Source organism: Calidris pugnax, unplaced genomic scaffold, assembly GCF_001431845.1.
Source record: "Calidris pugnax isolate Ruff unplaced genomic scaffold, ASM143184v1 scaffold42, whole genome shotgun sequence".
Lineage (NCBI taxonomy): Eukaryota > Metazoa > Chordata > Aves > Charadriiformes > Scolopacidae > Calidris > Calidris pugnax.
In genome coordinates, this window is record NW_015090920.1 from 7254848 (window position 1) to 7260769 (window position 5922).

Sequence of the window (5922 nt, forward strand, 5' to 3'; positions counted from 1 at the left end):
AAAAGATCTGGTATGCATTGAATATATTTGGGTTTTATTGATCATCTGAAACAATTAAGTAAATCAAATTCCAAGATATGGCATGGAACGGGCTAAAGGACCCCAGACAACAGGTTGTTTTGGACTTACATGGACATTTCAACTCAACTGTATCTCCCAACATAACCCAAGACACATGGTGAGGCTATTAATATTTTCTAATGTCCACAGCACTCTTCACCCTCAGTTCTAAGGTATGTGAGATGTTGTCTTGTAGCACTGAGTCATTGCAAAATAGTTAAACATGGATAGTAAGATAAGCAAGGTTGTTCTTCAACATTACAAGGTTTGCTAACTTGACTGTGTGCTATCATAGAAGCAAACAGAAATCCTTGTAACAAGTTTCGCTGACCTCAATTTTAAGGGTGGCGATGAATAATCGTTCCTTTTCTCTAAATCCCAAATCAGCAAAATCAGAAAAGCCGTAATTCCTTATCACCACTCTTGTTGACATAGTGCTGCTGTGTGCAAGAGATTTAAACTTGAGATGCCCAGAAAGTGCCATCAGCAAAAAACTCCTTAAGAAAACCTTTGAAAAACAGGTATAAACCCAACTCGATCAATTTCTAACCAAAATAAAGGGTAGTCCCATATAAACTGGGTTAAGTTCATTGCCCCAAATAACATTAGTTTCAGATCATTACAAAAACCACTTTGGGTTCAGCTGAGACTATCTATAGCCAAAGCAACATGAGCCTGGTTATGATCTTACAGCCATGAAGAAATTAGCGTGTGTTTCTATTAACAATTCTTCTCTTCATAACTGAAACAGGTAAGGAACAAAATTATGCTGCTGCTCAGAAATTTACAGCAGGGAATCCTGTTTCTAAATTTCCGACACCCTCAATGACAACAAATGGCCTAATTTGGTGAACAGGCTTTAGTAACAACAGTATTGCTCAAGTGATTCCTTAATGGTATCCTAAAGTCTCAGACAACAACTCATTTCTTTAGCAAGTTTGAGAAATATTTCTGGAAAAAAAACAAACCCCACAAAACAGTGACTCTGCTTAAAGCAGCAGGTCTGCTCTTCACTTCCATTCCAATGTCTCAACAAAAACATAATTTTTCCTACTACTTTTGGCAAAGCCAAACAGGGTATTCCTTTTGGCTAAGGAAAAACAAATGACTGACATCTCAACAGCCAAGATATTGGAAAAGCTTTGATAACAATTCCATGCTTCAGATGAGATAGTATGTGATGAAACTCCAGTGGCGAGCATACTTGATTACCATACAGTCATGCAAATGCGAAAATGATTGCATACAAAATGTGCTAATTTACTTGGTTACTGATAAAAGTGAAATTCTGGAAATCAGCCTTTAATCTTGAATCAAGATCACTTAAGAGATTTCCAAGTCTGCCACTTCAGCAACCTTAAAGTCAGGCACCTGAACTTCTATGAGACAGAACATGACTTTTAAAGGACTGGTGCTGGTGAAAGTATTAGCGAAGGAGAAGCACAGGTCTGTCTAGTTTGAAGTGGAGGGACAGGGAGCAGATTCTGGAATGAAGAAAGAGTAAGATGCCCCAACAGGAGGGACTTGGCGTATTTACAGCAGAGGCATTGAAGAGATGCAGTTCAACAGGCTTTTTTATCATTCGGAAGTTCCTGTATCTTTTAGTAGAACACTTGTCAAAGCCAGTATGGGAAGGAAGACCAGCTCAAAAACACCTTCAAGCACAGCAGCACTATGATAGGAATGACCAACTAAAGGTGAAATTCAAACCTCTCTCTCGCAGCAGACACCTTGGTTATTGTAATGCCCCCCTGGAGGACACTTGCAGACACTTTGGTTATTGTAATGCCCCCCTGGAGGACACAGGTTCTGGCCATGCCTCATCAAGCCTGTCTAGCACATCAGGTAACTGATACAGAGATGAAAGATGAATGGCTCTCCAGACATCACGAAGACCACAGATAACCACCAGTCCTCAACAAACTGAGAAACTCTGATCTGCATACCATGTAATATACACAAGCCCACATCAGCACGGCAGCTGGCTTCTTCAGTACGCTACTTCTACAGTATGTACCAGAGCTGTAAATCAGTAAAACTATTTAAACAAGCCCTGAACTTAGTTCCCGACTTGAACTGTTTGTTTGCATCATAAAATACAACCTTGTTTCACTTCTTAAACACTTGGGACTTTTTTCTCCCTGCTCAAACCATATTCAACTAGAAGCTAAGCCCACCAGCTACAGTGAGAAGTATTTGCACCACCATACTCTGCCAGAACATCAGGACTCCAAGAACTTGATCCTCTGCTGCTTAAAGGAACTGAAAAACTCTTCCACTTAATATCTGGCACCTTCCAACGGCTTTATGTTTAATATTTCTTCAATACATTTTCAATATATTTAGCTTCTACAGCCAAACAAAAGTTAACCGACTATTGTCTCTGGGATTTGTGAAATAAAACCGAACATATTTGATGAATCATATATGAATAGATACACTGGCTGAACAGGTTGGCAAAATGCCAGGAATGTACATCAGTTGTATTTAATAATAATAATAAAAAAAAAATCAGTCAATCCTACTTCCTGCAACGACTAGTTTTATACTTACACTATAACAGGAGGGAAAAAATGGAGTAAACTGCTTTTTTCATTACTTGATAGTGCATCCAGACTTCTGGGTACCAAAAAAAATCAACTTCTCCATTACTTCGACTCCTGTGTTTGCTTTTCTACCCTTTCCTTTGCCTCCACCTGAATTCTTCTCGGGTAATCTCTGGACTGCCTAGAGATTACATATGTCCAAAAGAATGATACGGACTCAATTATAAATTTTCAAGTGGATCAAAAAAAAAAAAAAAAGGGAAAACATGTAGAGATACACTTTTTTTTCCTAAATTTCACAAAACCTTTGACCAGACAAACAGGAATATCCACCTGCAGGCTTAACAGCAAATTTAAAACTGTAAGAACAATATAAGCCAGAAACTTTCTTTTTAATGAAAGCGTGAGTTTAAGCAGAATGGTGATCTATAATCCTGTGGGTGTTTTCTTTTTAATTCGACCTAATCATGCAGATCCCTTTCCCTTTGTACTACAGGAACACTAAACTGTAACATGCCTTTCAAATGGAAAAATGTTTCCTTCAGAACCTCCACATACCTGTAAAGTGACTGGAAGAGGTTAGTCCAGTTAGTGTGTTGCAACACACAAAGGCAAAGTGCACGTGCTTCTGAACTCAGGATTTGTCAGGGAAGTGGAAATGCTGGCTTGCAAGCAAATCCATACCCAAAAGAAATTTACTGATCAGGTAAGATGTTTACTACAAAACAAACAAAAAAACCTCTGAAAGTTAATTACTGCCTTTAGCTACGGAAAGCCAGGCAGCTTGGTGTAGCTTTCACAAGATCTTAACATTTACCATTTGTGTTATAGGCACACTTCTTAAAAATGGCAAAGAAATGAGGCCTCAGGAACTTCAAACACACACAAAATCAGTTTGCTTTTTTCATTTTACGCTTTGCTAACAAGTAGGTAACAGCCTCGTATATTTAACTCCTGTGTTTACTATCTCCATGAAAATCAGAACGTGAATGATTTTATATTTCTATAAACAGCCTACGGACCAGTAAGTATCTATCTGAAGGGTAATGCATCCTTTCAATACCACTTGGGCTGGTTCCCAAAGGCATCTGCTGAAAAGAAGATCTCATTCAGGCACGCTCTAAAGAACAACTCCATGGTCTGCCCGGGCCAGCAGACGGCATGTGGCAACCCCGGGCCAGGGAGCCAGACCACCTTGTTAGCTGGCCCAGAGCTCCCATTGGGAAACCAGCTGCCCAGGCTTCTCTTGCTGCTGTTCAGCCACCAAAGGAAGAGTCAGCAGAGGATAGGGCATAATGAAGGGTTACAGTCTCCTGGAAAGAAGGCGTAGACCAAGCAGAGGCTGCAGGAAGAGAGGTGGAGTGAAGGCAGAGGAGCAGGGAAGTAATGTTTCTTTGGACTTGCACTGATAAATGGGACTTCCTAAAAAGATGCCTCACTAATTCAAGTTAAACACGTAATCAAAACTTCACTAAAAAAAAAAAACAGGGTCATTATCCATAACAAGGCAGACAAGTAGCTCATTAGCCAAATTTTCAGCGTGATGAAAACCAGCTTCAAGCCTTTTCTAGGCATCACGCGTTACAAATACACCTAATCACAGGGCAGCCTTAATACCAGACTACACATCACCAGCTCATCCTGGCAGGGCACAGGAAGACACCAAAATGCCATAATAACTTTGAGCCTACCCAGTATGTGAAACTCCTGTATTTTTATGGAAGATTTTCAGTTAAAAAAAGGACAAAATTAAAATTGCTCCAGTCTACAGAAACCTCCTTGGACTGGGGCACACCCTTCTCTTTTCTGACCTGAACCAAATTGCGAAGCTTTATCCAACTCGTATGTGCTGAGCCAGCATTTTCTCCGAAGAAACTTACTCTTTCCTTGTTCCTCCTCTCCACACAAATACTCACACAACCTTGCACTGAGCCCAGGAAAAAAAAAAAACCCAAACCAGCCAGTTTTAAACACAGACAGGCTCCTTGATTCAGTTTGGCTTGTAACCACACGAGCCATCCTCAATGCAAAGGACGATGAGCGAGCCAGCAACAAGGCTACTACTTTCCCATCACATAACACAACAAAAACTACACACTTAGTACAAGGCCATACCATCTCCCAAGCAGGACTGACTCTTATCAAAGCAGAAATAAGCTTTAGGATTAAAAAGGAGATGCAACAAACTCTAACTGAAGCTGCACGTCTCATGATAGGCTGCCTGTATTCAGGGATTTCTCATTTCACAGATTTATTTTGCTTTCACAAAATCTTTCGAAAAAAAGAAGTGACAGGAGACCACACACATCCCCCCCACTTCAGTGGCAGAAGTTTACAGAGCCCTAAGAGTGCTGTTACTCTAAAAAGACTACAGTACTCATCTTACTTCTGATCTCTGGAAGGATCCAAACTAGTAGTCTAAGCCTCTTTCAAAGACGAGGTAAGGTGTTTTTTTTCAGACAAAACTGACGTTTTGAAAAGAAAACAATAAAGTGCTCGACCCAGATTACAGAATCTTCTGAATAAATCCACCAAAGCTGCTCACTAACGTAATTCCGTCATTTTCAATTTCACCCCAGGTCCTTCGAAACACGAGGTGCCTGCAACACCGCGTCAAAGCCGAAACAGGGTCTTTAAGATGTAACTAAATTGTGCACACTTTGGCGGTATTTGGACTCCACGCCGTCCTAATCCTCTTCTAAAAACCCGTTTTATTGCCTAAATTCCACTGCAGTTTCTTTCATCCATATACCGGTTGCCGCCCATAAAAAAAATAAAATAAATAATAAAATAAAAAAAATCGATTGTCAAACTTTAACACGAGTTAGCTACAAGCCAAACTTCGGAAAGACTTTAAAAACCTTCATCCTTCTCCACTTCCTCCTCTGAAAACCATCTTCCCCCCCCACGACCAACAAACCTGGGTGCTGCCTACGGCGAAAAGAAAAAAAAAAAAAAAAAAAAAAAAAAAAAAAAAAACAGAACCCGAACCCTGATTTATAAAAAGAAAGAATCGAGGGCGGCGAGGGAGGAGGGTTGAGCGGCGCGGCCGATGAATGGGGCGGCCGGGGGGGTATTTCCAGAGAGCCCCCGGGCCACGCTGCAGCCCCCGGGGCCCGGCCACGGCCCTTCCCGGCGGCGGCCACCGGCCCGGGCGAGCAGGAAGAAGGGGCAGCCCCCGGCCCCAGGGGGTGACAGGCGCCCCTCGGTCCAGGCCTAGGGGGCGGCGGCGGAGCTCCGCTCCCCGCCATCCCGGGGAAGGAACCGGGGCAGGGCCCGCCGCGGCCGAGCCAGGGCCTCCCCCCCCCCCCCACTC